Source organism: Canis lupus, chromosome 13 (genome assembly GCF_011100685.1).
Source record: "Canis lupus familiaris isolate Mischka breed German Shepherd chromosome 13, alternate assembly UU_Cfam_GSD_1.0, whole genome shotgun sequence".
In the NCBI taxonomy this organism is placed as follows: domain Eukaryota; kingdom Metazoa; phylum Chordata; class Mammalia; order Carnivora; family Canidae; genus Canis; species Canis lupus.
This window is the reverse complement of record NC_049234.1, coordinates 2,890,894-2,912,561: the sequence shown is the minus strand read 5'-3', so window position 1 is coordinate 2,912,561 and position 21,668 is coordinate 2,890,894. Positions and strand designations below refer to the sequence as shown.

Sequence of the window (21,668 nt, the reverse complement as noted above, 5' to 3'; positions counted from 1 at the left end):
AGGAAAACACAAATGATATGTTCAAAATTTGAATAACCATCATATGAAAAAAATGAAAAATGGGTACAAACTTCCAGGTTTGGGTTCAATATCGAAATTTTTTTCTTTCTTCTTTCTTTCACTTGAAAAAAATAACAATTAGAAGTATTCAACAGGGGGCACCTGGGGTGCTCAGAGGTTGAGTGTCCGCCTTTGGCTCAGGATGTGATCCTGGAGTCCTGGGATCAAGTTCCGCAGAGGCTCCCTATTGGGAGCCTGCCTCTCCCTCTGCCTGTGTCTCTGCCTTTCTCTCTGTGTCTCTCATGAATGAATAAATAAAATCTTAAAAAGAAAAGAAAAGAAAAGAAATATTCAACAGAAGTCAAATTAGTTGCTGTCTGAAATGGGAACATCCTGGCACTGGCCTATTCAAAAGGCTGTATTTATTGAATGAGCGGTTGGGCCACACGGATTGTAAAGTCTAGGTTCTATGATTCCAATAAGAATTCAAAATTCTTCACCTGCTTCAGGTGATACAAAGAAGAAAACTGTCCCTGACTCTAATAGTTCACAATCTAATTAGCAAGACCCTGTGTCAAGCAGATCTCATTCAAAATTATTCTATATAAATAGAACTGTGTACAATACCATTCATTCTATACCAAATATGTGCACTCCCCTAATATGTAAAGTCTTAAAAGCATACTTAAAAACTAGATTTGAGGGCAGCCCGAGGGGCTCAGTGGTTTAGCGCCGTCTTCAGCCCAGGGTGTGATTCTGGAGACCCTGGATCGAGTCCCATGTCAGGGCTCCCTGCATGGAGCCTGCTTCTCCCTCTTGCCTGTGTCTCTGCCTCACTCTCTCTCTCTCTCTCTCTCTCTCTCATTAGTAAATAAATAAAATCTTTTTTAAAAAATAGATTTGAGGGATCCCTGGGTGGTGCAGCGGTTTAGCGCATGCCTTTGGCCCAGGGCGCGATCCTGGAGACCCGGGATCGAGTCCCACGTCGGGCTCCCGGTGCATGGAGCCTCCTTCTCCCTCTGCCTATGTCTCTGCTTCTCTCTCTCTCTCTGCGACTATCATAGCCCCTACTCCTGTAATTTCCTCCCTCTATTATAGGTTTGGAACTTTGTCCTTCAGGTCATGAACAAGAACCTATCTATTTCTTTGAGGTAGGAGCCAGATTAAAATGGAAAAGGGGAACCACTAAGAGGTGTATTGCAGGGGATCTTAATTTTGAAACAAAATAAAAATTATGGTTTGAAAATTAAAATTTTAAAAAGCTCCAAAGTGAAAAGAAAAGAGATAAGCAAAAGTTATAAGGATAATACTCAAACTTGTTTGTTTCTTTTCAATATGTTAATTAAAAATTAATATTAGCAAATACCAATATTCATCCTTTACACTAATCCTTGGAAACTTTTGGATATTTTTTAATTGAATGAAATATCAATTGGAAGAAATCAGCTTTTAGATCTTAGGCCTATAGGGGAGGAAACCTAGGTATGCGTAACAGATCACATATTGTCCACATTTATACATGTTAGATTCCAATAAGTTTATAGGATAATATATGCAATGATATCTGCAAACATAGCTGAGGGCAGGTTTAAGGGCAAAGCGAGTTTTAGAGTAGTTCAAGCTTAGAAAACAAGTACAAATAATGATGGGAGGCAGGGGACCATAGTGGTTAACATACCATGTCAGAATCTGGCTTTGTTTGGATTCCAGTGCTGCCTCTTACTAACTGAAGACTCTTGAGTGAGTTACTTCAATTTTGTGTGTCTCTGTTTTCTGTAAAATAAGAATAAAGAAACTTACTTCATATTAGTTTTTTTTTAAAAGATTTTATTTATTTATTCATGAGAGACACAGAAAGAGAGGCAGAGACACAGGCAGAGGGAGAAGCAGGCTCCATGCAGGGAGCCCGTTGTGGGACTCGATCCCAGATCTCCAGGATCACACCCTGGGCTGCAGGCTGTGCTAAACCCTAGGCCACCAGGACTGCCCTATACCCCATTCTTCTTACTATGCCAACTGCCTCTAAGAGTTGTGATGCAATCAAATTAACCTGTAAATAAAATTAAGATATTTTAAACAATCTAACCAATTGTAGACTTCCACATCATTCCTGTCAGATGTTATGCAACATTTGTGGGAATATTTCCAATGATGGGAAACCTACAGTCTTTGAGGCAGCACAGTTCACTACCAAAGAGGTTGATGCCTGAAGAATTCTTTATTTTAGTGAAATGTGCTTTAACGGTTGATTTATAGCAGTGAAAGTAGACAATTGCCCTCTATTTTAGCCAGTATGTTAACACTTTTTACAGTGTGATTAACCTGTACTCCTGGGTTGGCATCATATCTTGTAGTGCCTGGTGGACCCTGGTCTCAAATCTACTACCAGTCTTTAATCTACTGGATTGAAATGAAAAGCAAGATGGAAAACTCCACTTTCCTCCATCCCTCTCCAGTGCCATCACCTTCTGGATCTGTGGCATTTATTGCCACAAAGAGAAAAGCATGTCCCAACACACATCTTTTGCAACACAGGGTTTTCAAAGTTAGAAAAAAAGAATGGTATGAAAAATTACAAGAAGAGTTATTCACTAAAATGCTAAAACACTGGCTTAAAGCAGTTAATTCCTTCAACATTTAGTTAGTAGTATGACCAACAAAACATCACATTTACTTTAAGTCACCAAAGAATGAGCAGTAAGCACTATGTTTTTTTAGTTATATATCCTCCTTTTAACAACTTAGTACTGTACATGGAAATCCAAATATATACACCAGATAAATTACAATAGTTTTCTCTTTCTCTCTCTCTTTTCAATGAGAAGCAACTTTTGTTTTCTGAAAGACCTAGGATCCTTTGAACCTGGGAAGAACTACTTCAAGTTTTCTTTGAAGGTAAGCTCCCTCAAAACACTTATTTGGAGAAAAAAAACAACAACAACACTTATTTGGTGTTTTATAGAAACAAAACTAGTAAGACCAAAAAATTTAAAAATGAGAAAAAAGGTTAAGATGCACATAAAAAAAGTGCCTAACATCATCTGTCATTTAGGGAAATGCATTTTAAAACCACAATGAGATAGCACTACACACCCACTAGAGTGGCTATAATCAAAGAGAATGACAATAATACTAAGGTTTGACAAGGATGTAGAACAACTGGAGCTCTCACATTGCTTTTGGGGATGTAAAATAGTACAGCCACTTTGGAAAACAGTGTGACAATGTCTTATAAACTTTTTAAAAAGATTTTATTTATTCATGCAAGACACACAGAGAGAGGCAGAGACAGGCAGAGAGAGAAACAGGCTCCATGCAGGGAGCCCGATGTGGGACTCAATCCCAGAACTCTGGGATCACGCCCTGAGCCAAAGGCAGACGCTCAACCGCTGAGCCATACAGGCGTCCCAATTTCTTATAAAATTAAACATATACTTAGCATACAATCCTACAATTCCACTCGTAGATATTTATCCGAGAGAAAAAAAAGCATCTGTCCACATAAAAACTGGTATGTGTTCCCAGCAGCTTTATTCCTAACAGCCAAAAGCAAAAGCAAAAACGAAAACAAAGACAACAACCAAACGTCCAAAATCCAGTGAATGAATAAAGATATGTAGTATGTCCATACATGAAATACTATTCAGTAATAAAAAGAATGAACTATATAGACCCATACTAATATGCCCAACTGATTTTTGGCAAAAGTACAAAAGAAATTCAATGGAAGAAGGATAGCCTTTCCAAAAAATGGTTCTAGATCAATTGGACATCTATAGCCCCCAAAAAAAAAAAAGGCAGAAGAAGATGAATTTCAACCTTGAGGCATAGTATCCATGACAAGTATATAGAATAGATAACCATTTTAGGGCTATTTATATCATTATTGGTTAGGATTAGGCTTGACTTCAATGACATAAACCCCAAATTATCAGTGGGTAATTATAAGGTTCTACTCATTAACAACAATAACAAAAATGCTGATTAGGGCTAGTACCATAGTTCCCACATGTTGTGAGAGCCCCAAGCCATCTGTGCTTTGCTGTTCTTTCCTTAGAATTCCACCTCAGTCCAAGTTGGCTGCCTGAACCCTCCTTAGGTCCACATTCTGGCCATCAGGAAAGAGAAGGGACAGGAGATCCCTGGATGGCTCAGTGGTTTGGCACCTGCCTCCGGCCCAGGGCATGATCCTGAGGTCCTGGGATCGAGTCCCGCATCGGGCTCCCTGCATGGAGCCTGCTTCTCCCTCTGCCTGTGTCTCTGCCTCTCTCTCTCTCTCTGTCTCTCATGAATAAATAAAATCTTAAAAAAAAAAAAAAAAGGAAGGGGACAGAGCAGTGGGCATTCTTTCTTTTAGGGACACTTGCCAGGAATCTCACATGAAACCTCTTCTTTTCCTCTTGGCTATCACTTATCACTTAATTTACAAGGTTCATCTTGCTGAGTGGGCAGTGAGAAATATGGTCTTTATTCTGGGTAGCACTGTGTCCACTGTATATTAGAAATTGGATTACTATTACTAAGAAAAAAATACAAAAAAATTGTATTGATATTACTAAGAAAAAATATTAATTAGTATTGGTATTACTAAGTTTGATTGATTGATTGATTGATTTATTTATTTATTTATTTATTTATTTATTTATTTATTTATGATAGTCACACAGAGAGAGAGAGAGAGGCAGAGACATAGGCAGAGGGAGAAGCAGGCTCCATGCACCAGGAGCCCGACGTGGGACTTGATCCTGGGTCTCCAGGATCGTGCCCTGGGCCAAAGGCAGGCGCCAAACCGCTGTGCCACCCAGGGATCCCCAGTATTACTAAGTTTGGACAAAACTTACAGACTCCACAAGCCACATTTACATTTTCTTCTTCTTTTTCTTTTCTTTTTTTTTTTTTTTTAAGATTTTATTTATCCATTCATGAGAGACACAGAGAATGAAAGCCAGAGACACAGGCAGAGAGAGAAGAGGCTCCATGCAGGGAGCCCAATGTGGGACTTGATCCTGGGTCTCCAGGATCACGCCCTGGGCCGAAGGCAGGTGCTAAACCACTGAGCCACCCAAGGATCCCTACATTTTCTTCTTAAAGGTTCTCAAGCCTTTGTCATCTTGAAAGCTCTGAACAAGAAATACAATTTTTCTATAAAAGAATCTAAAAACACCCAATACTCATTAATTGAGGTATCACTCATTCAGTAAACATAGAAATAATTTTTTCAAGAAACTGTGCTAGGTGCTAAATTATTAAGATAAAGACACATTGTTAGAAAAAAAAAAAGCCTCATTTTTAGTAGCAATTAAAAAACCCTTATTATTGGGGCACAGCCTGGCTCAGTCAGTGGAATGCACAATGCTTGATCTTGGGGTAGTGAGTTCAAGCCTCATGTTCAGCATAGAGATTACCTTTGAAAAAAAACTATTATTGATGTGGTTTGAAGGTTGAGGTTCAGAGCCGACAGCAAAGGAAGAATTGTTGAGATGTTTTCAGTGCAAAAAGGTGGTTCTATTACAGCAGGGGGACAGGAACCATGGGCAGAAAGAACAGCATGGGGTCATGAGGAGAGGCCTATTAAGTACTTTCAAGTTGGGAAGGGAGTTAGGGAAAGCACAGGCCTCCAAGATATTTTGGAAACAAGGTTTCCAGGACCCTGAGGGGGTTAGCTAGCTACTGTTAGGAAAAGGTCATTTATTAGTTTTTAGTAAATGATTATGAGATCCTTCAGATGTGTATCAGTGGGCCATATGCTTAAAGGATGATTCCTAACGTGTATTCTGGGGGTAGAGATAAACGAAATTTCCAGAATTTTTATTTATTTTATTTTATTTATTTTATATAATAAATAGAGTAGATTGGGAGTAGATTGGAAGAGAAAGGGGGAGAGAAGCAGATGCCTTTCTGAGCACAGAGCCTGACAGGGGCCGGATCTCTGGGACGCTGAGATGATGACCTGAGCCTAAATCAAGAGTCCAGTGCTTAACCAACTAAGCTACCCAGGCTCCCCTTCCAAAGGAATTTTTACATGTTGAAGACTTACAGGATGCTGGGGGTCAGGCTAAGATTATCGTTTGCCTTTAGCAAAGTGTCAACATCAAGGCAGCTGAGCTCCCAGGGTAAGGTCCCTATGCTATTTAAAGAACTTGTCAATGGGCTGTGGGCAGTAAGGAAATGTATTTTTTTTCTTTTTTCTTTGTTTCCCACATCATTATTATTGATATGTAGTTTTTAAGTATACCTGTTTTTTTTTTTTAATTCTATGGAAATGATCTAAGAAACAAGGGATTAAATTTTGGCTTTTATAAAATATTAGGTTTTGTTGTTATATATAATCTTTATATAGATTTTTTTTCAGAAATAGACATGAAGATGATATTTGAATTTTATGTTTTAAAATATTTTATTTATTTATTTGAGAGAGAGCACATCTGTGTGTGCGTGCATGAGTGGTGGAGGGGCAGAGGGAGAGGGAGAGAGAGAAGCAAACTCCCAGCTCAGCAAAATATCTTAATCCCAGGACCCTGGGACCCTGGGACCTGGGACCATGGGACCATGACCTGAGCCAAAGGCAGATGCTTAACCAACTGAGCCACCCAGGCACCCCGATATTTGAATTTTAGTGGCCCTTTAAATGTCTTGAATCTGTCCCCTGAATCAAGATAAATATTTCAAAAATCACAATATCCCATTTATTTTCAGTGTTTATACATAATTGGATTATCCAAGTCTTGTCTCACTTCTCCTTTTCTTCCTTATTTCATTTCATCAGTAACCAAATCTCTATCAGGATTCCTTGCAGAGGGATCCCTGGGTGGCGCAGTGGTTTGGCACCTGCCTTTGGCCCAGGGCGTGATCCTGGAGACCCGGGATCGAATCCCACGTCGGGTTCCCGGTGCATGGAGCCTGCTTCTCCCTCTGCCTGTGTCTCTGCCTCTCTCTCTCTCTGACTATCATTAAAAAAAAAAAAAAAAAAAAAAAAAAGGATTCCTTGCAGAGAAATCAACATAAAGAAAACTTACTCAGCTTTAATTAGTAGAGAAATAGTTCCTGGAATTTCTGGATTTAGATATATACTGAGAATGTGTTCATTGGTGAATTTCATTCATTCATGTTATTATTCATATGTAGTAGTATTGGTAATCTCCAAAATGCTATTCTCTTCTTATAAAATCCCATTTGTTCCTCTTCCTTCCATTCTTCCAGTCTTTACCAATTATTTATAAGAATGTGGCTAACAGAACATATGTACCTTTTCCACTAAAATATGACTCCATTGTGATCCAGAAGATTCTTTTTTGTTTCCATCTTTCCACTCTTAGCAGGTTATATCTGATATTTAAAGAGCTATTCAGGGGTACCTGGGTGACATGGTCAGTTAGGCAACGGACTCTTGGTTTCGACTCAGGTCATGATCTCAGGATTGTGAAGTGGAGCCCCAAAAGTCAGGCACCGTGCTCAGCACAGAATTTGTTTCAGATTCTTTCTCCCTCTCCTTCTGACCCTCCTGCTGGTGCTCTGGCTCTCTCTCAAATAAATAAATAAATGTTAAAAAAAAAAAAGAGCTATTCGATAAACATCTGTTCAAGAATGAATGAAAGAATAAAAAGAATAAATGTGGTCTTTCCAGAATCCAGATCCATCGATAATGTTCTGTTTTCCCAAAGATGATGAAAGCTATCCATGGTCAATGTTGTATGTCTCACTGACATTCCAGAATCCCCTGGTCCTGATAATATTTACTTGCCCTTCTAGAAAGGCCATTGATAAGTTTCAGCAAAGGAGAACAGTGGGATATCACAACCAAGGCCTCATGATACTACATGCTCTCCTTTCTGTCTATGCAGAAGACATTAAATGCTTTCTCTGCGTTTAACATTCCCTTTATTTTTGGTCAAGTACAACACCCACTTCTCCTTCTCCCTGACCTCTGACTCTCAATTCAGTCCAATAAAACAATCAAGTCTTTTTTTGTCAGCAGCTCAGGGTTAATTGTTCCTTCTAAAGCTTGACCTTTGTACTGTTTTTAATCCTTACCCTCTCCTATCTACAGATGCTGCCTCGCTGATACATTTTGACTTATTTATGCTGTTTCCATGCATAAGCTATTGCTAGCTGTGCTGCTGTGATAGGAAAAGTCACAAAAGGAAGGTGACCTCTTCTTATAAACTGCTTAGATAGATCTTTTAACAAATGGTGGTTGAGAGTAATGGTTCTACTCCTGTGTCCTTTCCTTCTACTGATCGCTTACCAATTCAAATGTTCCTCTAGTTGTTACTTATTCATTGTTTAATTGTTCAAGCCTGAAGCCTACTAACTATATATTAGCCTGACTGAAAAAAAGTCAATGTTTAACAAATAAGTGGGGCATTAACTGTATGAAACTTAGTCATGTCAAAAACACACATCTCTGACTTACCCAGAATAACCATCTTATGTCCTAGAGAGTGGATTTGGTGTAAATTTCCTATTAAGTTGCTGAAATATTGAAATATTTCAGGGATCCTGAGGATTTCATGGCCAAGAAAGTGTGTGAACTCCTCCTAAAAATAATTTCAAGTTGAGAGCAATTGCCCCAGAGGAAGACCAGGAGAACTAGAAAACAGAAATTCTGCTCTTAGGTCCAGGAAAAATTTTATATCAGGTTCTGGGAAAACTGCCAGAAATTCACATTGCCCTTGATTCCTTTTCCAGATGCCTGTTTTACTAGAGGGGGGAATTTTTTTTTTTTAAGTATCTTCTGATATATATGCATTCTTATTGTATTTTAAATCCTTAATGAATTCCAAATGTTCCCTTTGCTTATTCTTGGGTACTCCAGGACCAAAATACATGTCAGAAAGGAAAAAAATTATTTCTCTGAACTTTTACTCCATGATTGCCACTGATCACTTCTGAATTATAAATTATGCACTTTTGAAACTGTGAGCTCCCAGCAGCCTTTACGTTCCTTAAGCCATTGTCAACTAGTGACAAGCTCCACTGGATGAACAAACATGGTAGGACCTGTATTTTTTTCATTTTTCTTTGTGCATATGAGTACCTCTCAAATTAAATGACTCCTGAATTCAGACAAAATTCCTGGTACGTATTCTAAGCAAGCATCTTCATTTTTTGCACCACTAATCTCAGTGGTAACTTCCAAAAGCTCTTCTAATACATAACACCAAATTAAAATCTTTACCTTTGTTTTTACAAAATGTGACTCTATGATACATTAAAATACTTAACAGGTCAAGAGAATGAGAAGACAAGCTAGATACAAGAGAAAATATTTACAAAATACATATCTGATAAAGGACTATTATCCAAAAATACACAAGAACTCTTAAAACTTAACAGTCAGAAAACAACAACCAGATTAAAAAGTGGACCAAAGACTTTAAAAGACACCACATCAAAGAAGATATACAGATGGCAAATAAGCATATAAGATGCTCCACATCATATCTCATCAGGGAAATGCAAATTCAAAAAGCAGTGAGAAAAACAACAACAACGAAGCCGAAGACCAAGATACCACTACGGCCAAAACTAGAATGGCCATAATTGGGAAGCCTGAGTGGCTCCTGAGTCTGCCTTTTGCTCAGGTCTTGATCCCGGGGTTCTGGGATTGAGTTCCACATCAGGCTCCCTATGGGGAACCTACTTCTCCCTCTGCCTCTCTCTCTGCATCTCTCATGCATAAATAAATAAAATCTTAAAAAAAAAAATAGAATGACCAAAATCCAGAACAATGACTACATGAAATGCTGACAAAGATGTGGAGCAACAGGACCTCTCATTCATTGTTGGTGGAATGCAAAATAGTATAGTCTCTGTGAAAGACAGTTTGGCAGTTTCTTATAGAACTAAACACACTTTTATTATATGATACAGCAATGGTGTTCCTTGGTATTTCTCCAGAGTAGATGAGTTTTATTCATAATTGGCAAAACCTGGAAACAAACGTAAATAAACTGTGGTACATCCAGACAATGGAATATTATTTAGCACTAAGAAGAAATAAAAAGCTATGAAGGAAAGCCATGAGAAGACTTGGAGGAATCTGTTTTGTTTTGTTTTTTTTTTCCATGAGAGACACACAGAGAGAGAGAGGCAGAGACACAGGCAGAGGGAGAAGCAGGCTTCTCGAAGGGAGCCCCATGCGGGACCCTATCCTGGGTCTCCAGGATCACACCCTGAGCCGAAGGCAGATGCTCAACCACTGAACCACTCAGGCGTCCTGACATAGAGGAATCTTAAATGCATATTACTAAGGAAAGAAGCCAATGTGAAAAGGCTACATATCCTATTATTGCAACTCTATGACACTCTGGAAAACAAAACTATGGAAACAATATAAAGATCAGTGGTTGCCATTGGATAAGAAGGAGACATGAACAGGCAGGGCATAGGTTTCTGTGTGATGCTGTATGGTGTGCATATATGCTATGACATGATTTGTATGTTACTGTAAGTGCACACATGTCATCATACGTTTGTCAAAACCCATAGGATGTATAACACCAAGAGTGAACCCTAATGTAAACTTTGGAGTTTGGCTGATAATGATTTGTGAATATATTTTGACAAAAATATACCATTCAATTTTAACAAAGCAATTTTATGAATTTTAACAGATATGCTACTCTGGTATGAGATGCTGAAAACAGAGGAGGCCGTGCATGAATTGGAGCTATGCAGGAGTATATGGGAAATCTCTGTACTTTCCTCTCCATTGTGCTGTGAATGTAAAACTGCAATAAAAAAAAATTCTACTAACTATATGTAAAAAAAACTCTATACATATATATTTAAAAACACACTTTGGGGCAGCCCGGGTGGCTTAGCGGTTTAGCACCGCCTTCAGCCCAGGGCCTGGTCCTGAAGACCCGGGATCGAGTCCCACATCGGGTCCCCTGCATGGAGCCTGCTTCTCCTTCTGCCTGTGTCTCTGCATCTCTCTCTCTGTGTGCGTCTCTCATAAATAAATAAATAAAATATTTAAAAAAAATAAAAAATAAATCAAAACACAATTTAACTGAGTAAATTTTAAAGATCCAATTGACTTTATTCAACAATTCATGAATTGGGTAGCACCCTATCTAGCATATAGAAAGAAGCTCCAGGGGCTACTGAGTGGCTCACTCAGTTGAGCATCTGCCTTTGGCTCAGGTCATGGTTCCAGAGTCCTGGGATTGAGCTCCCATATCTCATAGTGTTCTCTGCTCAGCGAGGAGCCTGCTTCTGCCTGTAATTCCCTGCTTGTGCTCCCTCTGTCAAATAAATAAAATCTTTATAAAAAATTAAAGAAAAAAAAAGAAAGAAAGAAGCTCCACTGAACTCTACAAAATGAAAGACTTTCCTAGGCAGAGAGGAAGGGATAAAACAAAAGGGGGTTAGAAGCAAAGAGTCCGCTGTTTCAGACAAGGTCACCTTCCTTTTGGGGATAGGGCAGGGGGGTCTATCAGGTAGATTCCCTCAGTAGTACTGACCAGGAAATTCCAGACTGACTGGTAAGATTACATTCTCGGGAAAAGTTGAATATACAACTACAAGGATGCCTGGGTGGCTCAGCGGTTGAGCTTCCGCCTTTGGCCCAGGGCCTGATCCTGGAATCCCAGGATCAAGTCCTGCATTGGGCTTCCTGCATGGAGCCTGCTTCTCCCTCTGTTTATGTCTCTGCCTCTCTCTCTCTCTGTCTCTCATGAGTAAGTAAATAAATTCTTAAAAAAAAAAAGAGAGAGAGAAAATGCAATTACATTAGGGATTGAGTCTTGGTTTAGTGACATGGGCTTAGCACAATTGACTCCATTTGGGGCCTGTTGGCTCTTTTTAAAATAAAATTATGTATGTGTGTGAGTGTGTATACACAATTGACTGGAGACTTACAGATGTTAAAAATGGTGTCAAGCTAAGATTCATCTTCCCATTAAAATGCCATGAAAGTGTTTGTGAAAAATAGGAGTCAACCATTAACAAGAGGAATTTTCACTTACAGTACGGAAAGCTAAACCTAGAAACTTTATCATGGATCATTTATCCTCTGAAAAAGAAGAACAGGGGTTTCTAGCTGGCTCAGTAGGTAGAGCACGTGACTCTTTTTTTTTTTTAATTTTATTTATTTATTCATGAGAGACACAGAGAGAGAGAGAGGGGCAGAGACATAGGCAGAGAGAGAGAAACAGGCTCCATGCAGGGAGCCCGATGTGGGATTTGATCTGGGATTCCAGGACCACGCCCTGGGCTGAAGGCAGGCATTCAACCGCTGAGCCACCCAGGCGTCCCAAGCATGTGACTCTTAATCTCAGGGGTTGTGAGTGCAAACCCCATGTTGAGTGTGAAGCCTACTTAAAATAAAAATTCAAAAAAATGTTTGGAAAAAGAAGAGCAGAGTTGCTAGGTAGAAGTTAAGCCTTCAAACTGTTATTCAGTCAGAATCTACAATCCCCAAAGAAGGCACAACAAAAGTACAGAGGGCTAGGGAGGCAGAGGTGGCTGGTCCTAAAATGTGATGGATTGGCCCCAGGAATAAGGAGTTGCAGACAAAGGAACATATGGAATCACAGTAAGAGCCCATAGTATCCATGCTTGTAGTTTTTACATTTATCACAGCTCATTAAAAAACAACCACAGGAAAAACAAAGCAAAACAACCACAGATAGCCTCTGATTCTTGACAACATAATTTTTGCTCATTGCAATCAACTGGACAGTGAGTCAGGACAAGATCTTGCCATGGTAGCTACTCAACAGGTGGTAAATGTAAACATCTCCTGGATTCTAGGTTTTCGCCAAAGGAGCATGTCTTTGCACCTTCCTACAACTTAAGACCTAACAGTTCTCAAGAGGATGGTAAAGAGAAGCAGAGGAAATTTCATCTATCAGTTGGCCAACTCAGACTGGAAGGAACTTCCCTCATTGACATGTAATAGGAAAACAATCATCACTACAACATAAAAGCAACCAAAAATTCTACAGTTCAAGGAAACAGAGCACTAACTGAAGATTTCAATGAAGAGCATATATCTAAAGTAACTTACTATAGGAAAAGAATACTCTAGAAAATGTCTGTGTCCTTAATAGAATGCAAGAGACATGATGTCTATCATATAGTGACCTATCAATTAAGAATTCAAGGAAACTAAAAATTTCACTGGGGAATTAAACGTCTCATTGGAGACAAGAAAGGATTAAAATAGACTCTGTTGATAATCAAATCAGTAATTTATAGCTTGAGTATGAGTTTTTTTTTTCAGGGAAACTTCCTCACCTTTCTATGGATAGTGCTTACAGCTCAGATTCAAACACAACTAGCTGTTACTTCACTGTGCTTCACTGTTACTGCATTTGGTGTCAATGTCTGTCCTGATAACTGTGAGCTCTTTCAGGGAGGGACCATGATCTACACATTTTTATCCCTAGTGAGCAACATAACCCCTAACCTGTGAGTCCTCATTAAGTGCTTGATGAATGTATGAAATGAGAGCTCAAAATTAGTTTGGTTCTGTTAACATTTTTGTTTTTTTTTAAATCATTGCGCAGAAAACCCCATCTATGACTAAAATATCATAGAACATAGGGCTAGAGTGTGTTGATTATCAACAGTCTATTTTTTTTTATTTTATTTATTCATGATAGGCACACAGTGAGAGAGAGAGAGAGAGAGAGAGAGAGAGAGAGAGAGGCAGAGACACAGGCAGAGGGAGAAACAGGCAGAGGGAGAAACAGGCTCCATGCACCGGGAGCTCGACTTGGGATTCGATCCTGGGTCTCCAGGATCGCGCCCTGGGCCAAAGGCAGGCGCTAAACCGCTGCACCACCCAGGGTTCCCCAATCGAGTCTATTTTAATGCTTTCTTGTCTCCAGTGAGATTTTACTTAAAAAAAAAAAATGATTTTTATTTATTCATGAGAGACACAGAGAGGCAGAGACACAGGCAGAGGGAGAAGCAGGCTCCGTGCAGGGAGCTCGATGCGAGACTTGATCACGGAACTCTGGGATGACGCTCTGAGCCAAAGGCAGAAGTTCAACCACTGAGCCACCCAGGTGTCCCTCCTGTTGTGTTTCTTAAATTCCACATATGAGTGAAATCATATGGTATTTGTTTTTCTCTGATTTATTTTGCTTAGCATTACACACTCTAGATTCATCTATGTTGCTGTAAATGGGAGGATTTTATTCTCCTTTATGGCTAAGTAACATCCCTTCTTGAATCCACTTCTTTTTCCTCCATTTATTTATCTATGGCTATTTGGGTTGGTTCCATATCTTGGTTATTGTAAATAAGGCTGCAATTAACATAGGGGTGCATATATCATTTCAAATTAGCGTTTTTGTATTCTTTGGGTAAATATCCAGTGGTGTGATTACTGGATCATATGGTAGCTCTATTTTTCTTTTTTTTTTTGTACATAAATAGTAAATTTTTAAAAGAGAGTAAGTAGTGAGACTATCAGTTTGATTTAGAATTGAGAAGAAATGCTACTTTTACTTACTCCTTAACTTCATTTCTTTTTCCTCCCTTTTTTTTTTTCCTTTCTTTTTCTTTTTTAATGTTTCCCATGCTTTGGACTGCCAATGGCATTTACATGTATTATAGTGATAGCTGTTACAAGAGATAAACCTAAATCTCAATGGCTTAAAAATTAGAAGTTATCCCTCAATAAAGTCTAAAATGATCAGGGAATAGGTTTTCAGAGATTCAGCTCCTTTCATTTCATGTTCCCACTCTCCTCTAAAGCCTTGAGATCCTCTCGATTCACTTGGCAGACAGTTCTTTTCAGGGACTGAACAGAGGTTCAAATCAGAAGATTTTATGGCACAGGCTTACAAGTGGACCATATCACTTTGGTCATATAACATTAGTTAGTGCTTACTCACATGGCCACACAGAACAGCAAGGGAGACCCATGCCATGGAATCCAGCGTGGCTCTGAAAGAGCAGAATGGGTTTGGTGAAGAACTAACTAGTTTGTCTCTACCACAAACTCCAGATTATTCCAACAATAGGTGATTGTGATCTAGAGCACTATGTGGAGCTCTCTCCTTACTTTCTACCTAATGCTTGCAATAATCTGATGGAATTGGGTATTAGTATGTCCAATTTAGCCTAAGGTCACATAGCTCTTATAGACAAACCAAGATTTGTACCCAATTCTGATTCCAAAGCCCGCTGCACTATGCTGCATTTCTCCAATTAAATCATAATGTTAAGAGTGAGATTATAACCTGACCAAATTGTAATTAAACTTAAAAGATCATGTAACTGCTGTTTCATCAGTAGAGTACATCTTTTGAGGTTTTTCCAATTTGAATAATGCGCCTTTGCAAATTCCCCTGAACTCTTATTTTAATGTATAACATAGATCTGAAGAGGTCATGACTGTCCCTTGTAGGTGAGTGGAGCCTATTTATTGTCTCATCCCTTAAGTCTCATTAGTGCTAAGAAACTAACACAAGCTTGTGTTTCCAGAGGGAACACCTTTATATCCCACTTTAAAAAAAAAAAGATTTTTATTTATTTATTTGAGAGAGAAAGCACAACTGGTAGGGGCATTGGGAGAGGGAGAATCTCAAGCAGGGTGTACCTTGAGCAGAGTCCCACAAGGGGCTCAATCTCACGATCTTAAGATCACGACCTGTGCAGAAACCAAGAGTCAGACGCTTAACTGATTGTACCATCCAGGTGCCCTCACTTTTTAAGGACATTTCAAATATATCATTCATTTTATCTTCACAACTCTGAACAGTAGAGACATCAGATATGTCCACTTATAAATGAATAATCATAGTTCAATTACTTTGTGCAAGGAATGTTGCTAAGCTATATATATATGATTATAATTACTTGTATATCTCTTATAATTATGTAATAAGATAGGTCCTACATAATTATAATTACTTATATAAGATACCTATATCTTATATATTACACATATAGAAAATTGCATTTAATCCTCAACACCACTTGACAAGTTAAGTGTTTTTATTACCAGTATTTTATTGATGTGGCAATTAAGGCATAGAAGGTTGAGCAAGTTGACTGAAGCAACAAAGTTGAGCAGGGAAGAAAATAAAACAGGTGAGGCTACATGAAATTCTCTGAGTAGTTTTCCTTAGTTCAAGTTCATAGGGCCTCTTTATTGTTTTGCCATTATCCTTGCCATTATGTTCCTATTCCTCAAAATACTTATCACGTGGGGCCTTCATGACTTTCTCTATTCTTGTTTCCCTGCAACCTTATTACACCTTTATTTCATGAGCTCAAATTCCTTGAGTATGTAAAATCCAGTAATTCCTATTGTTTCACACGCACATGCCTTGTTAGTTAAAACAAGAAGCAAACACCTAATTTAACTGTTTCCTAAAGCAAATCCACAATTTATTGGTGCAGAGAGATCCCTAAATGTCCTCTAAAACAAAAAAGGCATATATTCTATCTAGACACATAATTGAGATTAGAGAAACAACTTCCATTTTAAGTAAGATTTAATATCTTTTTTATTTTTTTATTTTATTATTTTTTAATATCTTTTTTAAAAAAAGTTTTATTTATTTAAGTAATCACTGTACCCCACATGGGGCTTGAACTCATTACCTGGAGATCAAGAGTTATGTGCTCTTCAGACTGAGCCAGCCAGGCACCCCTAATTTCTGTCAAATTTCTGGTGCCGCGTCTAGCAGAAAACCAAAGACAAATTTTAAAAGGGGAGGGTGTTGAAATATTATTTTAAGTGAGTCACTCTCTGAAAAAATTTACTTGGGAGTCAAAGTACCATGACTCTAATGTCTCAGAAAAAATAACCCTGATCAATTTGTTCATCCATTAAGTCTAGTATGAATCTGCTCTGATGCAGAAAATTGGGAGAAAATAAAACACCCTGAACTGAACTGGCCACTGGAAAACTCTCTTCTGGGTTTATACTTTACTATCTAAATGCCAGCTGGAACCTCAGGCAAAACTAATTTGTAAAATGGTCTGTGGCAGAAACAGTGTGTCCAACAACATACAGAACAGACAAGGAGCTGGAAGAGTGAGGAAAGATTTTATGTGTCTGCTGGTGATAAATTCAATCCTCTGCACAACTTGAGGCTGAACTGTTTTGTGAGTCTTCTTTGTCAGTTGTGCCTTACGGCAGGCCCCCTACTAGATGCTCAATAAAGATATGTTGGGGGGGGGGGGGGGGAAGAGACCAACCAAGAAACCCACTTTTGACTACCGAGAACAACAAACTGATAGTTACGATGGGGGAGGTAGATGGGAGACGGCGGAAATAAAAGGATGGGCATTAAAGAGTACACTTATTAGGATGAAAGGATTTTTTAAAAGGGTATGTTGGAAAAATCAGTAAGACCAAATGGAGTTTGCCAAGGATAGTAGGCAGAGTTCTGAGCTCTCATTGCTAACTATACACTCTAGGTGAGATTTGCAACTGGTTTTGCAGGTCATCCAAGCACATCTTAGCTCCAACATTTAAAGGGAGGAGAGGCAGAGGCATTTTACACTGTGCATGTCTCCCTTTGAACTTCCTTAAGTTGACTGGGTGGAGGCTCTGCCGGTTTGGGTTGGCCCGTTGGTATGGCACCTGCAATATCCGCTCTCCTCTTTCCCCCTCTTCTCGGCTCCAGGTCCCTGCTCCTGGCCCTGCCTGCAGCCCTCTTCCACTGCCCGCCGAGTTACCCGGGGCGCTGGGAACTACCACGTCCCTCACACCCTGCTTCAGGAGAAACCCGGCAATAATCTGTGTTTAAATCACTGCAACACGATGTCTTCAAGCGGACGCTTTATTTGGATAGAGACCATCGAGTCTCCAAGAAACGAGTCGGTACCGTCCGACCTCTGCTCGCTGCCTCTCTTCGCGCTGAGGCCTCCACGATCACCCGAACCCTCCACCCGAGAAGGGAGCCGCTTCCCCGCAGGAGCTGCAGGCTTTCTCCAAGCGGCGGCCTCTCCTCCCAGGCCTCACCTCCCGCCAGCCCCGCCCCACCCGCCCCACCTCGCGCCGCCATTGTCCCCCCGCAGCTGTCACTGCGCACGGATCCCGAGTCTCGGATTGGAAACCTTTCCCGTCACTCAACCCATCCTGCGGGGCCGGACTCCTCACTTTCTGTCCCGAGCCTTAAAAGGTCTAAGGCCGCTCTCGGCGCGCCAGCAGGTAAAGCCGCGGCGGCGAGGCAGGGAGGGGCCGCGCGCTCAGGTCGGCCCCGCCTGGCGACGGGGCGCGGCGGGCTGCGGGGCGCGGGGGAAGCGCGCCACACCGCCCCTCCCGGCCGCCGGACCGCGCCCTCCCCCGCCACCCCCACATCCGGATCACAATGCCGGAGCTGCGGAGCCACCCGCGTAACCCAGCCCCGGGCCGGCCCGGGAGGCAGTTACCCCCGCGAAGCACGGAGGGCGGGGCGGGCCTGGGCGCGGGGAGGGGTGGGGGGTGTGAAAGGTCCCGGATGTTGCCGAACCCGAGCCCCTTCGAGAGGGAGTGACTGGCGCAGGCGCAGAAGGGCCGCACGAAAGCTAAGGTGGGGGTGGGGAGGAATCTCCTTGCTGGTGTAGAGGAAGAGCGAGCCCGTGGAGGTTGGGGGGATTCGAGAAGGGGAGGTAGGAAGGTAGTGGTGGAGAGGAGGGAAAAGAAAGGAAGGAGCTTCCCGGCCGGGCTCCCTCGCCCAAGAGCAGAGAAGCTGGAAGCTGAGCGCGGCGGGGAGGAGCGTTGGTAGCAGGAGAGGCGGCGCGCTCCCCCGCTCGCCCTCTAGCGCGGGCGGGCAGGACGCGCGCGCCAGGGAGCGGCGGTTGCACTGGGCCCCCGGAGCTGTGGGCACCAATCAACGGTTGCCATAGCAGCGTTTGACGTCATCGTGCGTGTGGTGCCCCTGCTGTCGGGGCTGGTGATTGGAGGAAACCCCGTGTCTGCGGAGCCGCTGTAGCCTGTGAGCAGCCAGATCCGCGGACAGAGTCTCAGCCTCGCCGCTGCCGCCCAGAGACTGCTGAGCGCCCGTCCGTCCGCCGCCACCCACTCCGGACACAGGTACGAGACCGGGCCGCCGCCGCCCCGTCCCGCTTCTTCCCTTCCCGGACCTGCCTCCTGAAAGCGTGGGGGCCGTCCCCGCCGCGCAGCCCCTCAGCCCCGCTCGCCCGGCGGTAGCGGCGCTGGGCTGAGGCGGAGTCTCCTCAGGCGGAGACGGGCGGCGGCTTCTTTTCCGCTGGGTTCGGGCAGGCGGCTCGGGCTCCTCGGGCTGCCTCGGGCTACTTGCTTCCGGATCGACGCCTTGGCCCGGGTAGCGCCGGCTCCCGGTCCTCGTCCCCGGGGGTGGAAGGGGCACCCACACGCGAGATCCCCAGGGACCCGCCCGGCCGCCGGCTCCCGGCGGTGACCGAGGCTCCGCGGGGCGCGACCCGTTCCCCGGCGCCCCCGGAGCCCCCTTCCTTGTCGCCGCCCGGCTCCCCGCTTCCGCCCGAGATAAAGGCTCGGCGGCTGCGGGCATTGCAGTGGCGCAGGTGAGGCCGCCCCCTCCCCTCGCCGCCCTCCCCTCCCCTCCCCTCCCCCTGCCTCTCCCGCCCGCTCCTCGGCGCAGCCTCCGCGCCCCGCGTTGCGGCGGCGGCTCCCAGCCCTCCCCGCCCTCCCCCACCCGGGCGGCGGCGCGGCGGCAGGGCAGGGCCTGGGGACCCGGCCGCGAGCCGAGGCCGGCCCGGCGGCGCCCGCCAGGTACTCGAGGCGAGGCCTCGTCGTGGCCCGATGGGGAGCCGGCTCCGGGGTGGGGCTGGCTTGGGACCGGGGCCGAATTTCCTGGGTTCCTCGGTGGGGTGGGGGATGGGGCTGAGTGGCTTTTTGTTTTTCGTTTTTTTTTCTCCTCGGGGTGAGTGGGGGGCTCCGAGCCCCGGTGGGGATGGAGAGGGGAGGGGGTGGGGAAGGCGGTGGGCTGGCGTCTTGCTCGCCTGCCGGGTGGGCTTGAACGTGAGGGTCCCTGTGCTCGCTCCTGAGCCCGTGGCCCCCTTGGGGGCGGGCGAGGCCGAGCCGTACAGCCGGCGGTGGCCCAGCTCGCCTGGGTGTGGCTCTCGCCCCCTCCCCCACCTGCTGCAGCTGTCCGTCCTTCTGGACAAAATGAGCCCCAGCGGTGTCCGGTGGCGGCGGAGACGCGGGTGGGAGAGTGGGGTGTGTCCGCCGCCCGGCCGGCCGCGGTTCCGCTTCTGCGGGCGGCGCTGGCGTCTCTGCCCCCGGGGCGGGCGGGCGGCTCCCCCCCCGTTCCCCCTGCTTGGGCGGGGGCGCGCTGCTCCTCCCTCTCGCTCTGGTGGGGGGAATTAACGCTCAGCAGTAGGTTGGGCTCCTTGACACAGATCCGCCATGACAAAGAGGGAGAATCGGGGACTTGGGCGGAGCCAAGGAAGGGTGGCTGCGGAGAGCGCGCACGGAAGGGTTTGCACTTGAAAGTCAAGGTCTGTCCGCATTCGTTTCACCTCGCTCGACGTCTCACGTCGGTTAAGGGTTAAATGGGTGCGGTGAGTGCTCGCCGCAAGACCGAGGCGAGGCCTTGGAGCCCTGGTTACTCTGTGAGAAGCCTGCTGCACTTCCCTCGTACTCGAGGGGCTGGGGAGACAAACCTTTGTACTTGTGTTTGATAATTTTTCGTTAGAAGCACCATTAATCTGAAAGCATTTTGAGTTCCTAAGGGGGAAATTTGTAATTTCAGGGTGTGTGTGTGTGTGTGTGGGTGGCGGGTATGTATGTGATCTTACATTTTAAATAGGTTTGCATTGATACGGTATATCTCGCAAGTAAGCAAGCTGTTCTGGTTTGACTTTAAAAGAAAAGTATTATGGGATTTCCCTGGGAAGGTAAAGGTTGTGACACTGGGTTGTCAGTTCTCAGAGGGGCATTGGCTCTTCTGTTCACCTTTTAATAGAGCACTTCAGGCTGTATATTTATCTTAAAATAATTTATTTTGTGGGATCAGTTACGGGTTAGTATCTTTCTGTGCTATTTTAGCACCTTTCAAAAGGATATCTTTCAGAAAAATAGGGTAAATGGAAAGGTCTGGGGAGCTTTAAAATGAGAGAGCTAGGTGAGAAGTTATGGTAAAGGCAGCTTAAGTGATAATTAAATTTTGGCTACTAGAAACAATGCAGTGATTCTACATGTAGACTGGAAACAGTTACATGGAAAACAGTATTCACACTAGAAGCTCTTACTTAATATACACATTTTAGTGCTCCTATATATATGATGGTAAAGAAGTTGCACAACTCATAGATGTAATTTTTAAGCATCTATGCATGTAATAAGGTACAGGTAAATGAGACTTTAGGGTCTGCTACGATTGTGGGTGCTTGTTTTATGTTCACAGTGCCTTAAATCAAGCAGTTTGGCCCATTCTCCCAGAAAATTGTCACGCTGTGATCAGCTGGCAAGTGTTGCAGAGATCAATGGGTTTGGGGTGGGGGTAATACCGATAACATTTAAACTTAAACACTTCTGACAACAATAGTATGTATTATTAAAGTAAAAAGCCATGAATTACATTAAACTGACCTGAATCATGATTCTGGAAGTACGGTAGAGGTTGTAATGTTCGTCAACAATGCTTTCACTAAAAAAAAAAACTGCTTAATTTTGGACTACTTACGATATTGGAATTGAGATTTTGGCCAGGTAAGGTAAGGGTTGGATTTTGAGCCAATATACATTGGCTTTATGTGAAATT

General features: G+C 43.2%; 1 protein-coding gene and 1 long non-coding RNA gene across 3 annotated transcripts in view; one reads left to right on the top strand and one right to left on the bottom strand.

The window, feature by feature from the left end:
* Positions 1-264: 264 nt before the first annotated feature.
* LOC111098493 lies at positions 265-17,968 on the bottom strand. Its single transcript, XR_005368440.1, has 3 exons — positions 16,576-17,968; positions 1,679-1,773; positions 265-321 (listed from the first exon to the last, which is right to left on the bottom strand). It is a non-coding gene; the product is annotated as an uncharacterized LOC111098493 (long non-coding RNA).
* Positions 17,969-18,004: 36 nt separating this feature from the next.
* The window catches only part of YWHAZ (tyrosine 3-monooxygenase/tryptophan 5-monooxygenase activation protein zeta), a 36,579-nt gene continuing 32,915 nt past the window's right edge, over positions 18,005-21,668 (top strand). Inside the window, exons 1-2 of one of the 2 annotated variants that reach the window (XM_038555215.1) lie at positions 18,005-18,133; positions 18,814-18,997. The gene's annotated coding sequence lies outside the window, so the exon portion shown is untranslated. Of the gene's footprint in view, positions 18,134-18,363; positions 18,495-18,813; positions 18,998-21,668 lie in introns of those variants that run through there. The other variant, XM_038555214.1, reaches the window with a different exon arrangement.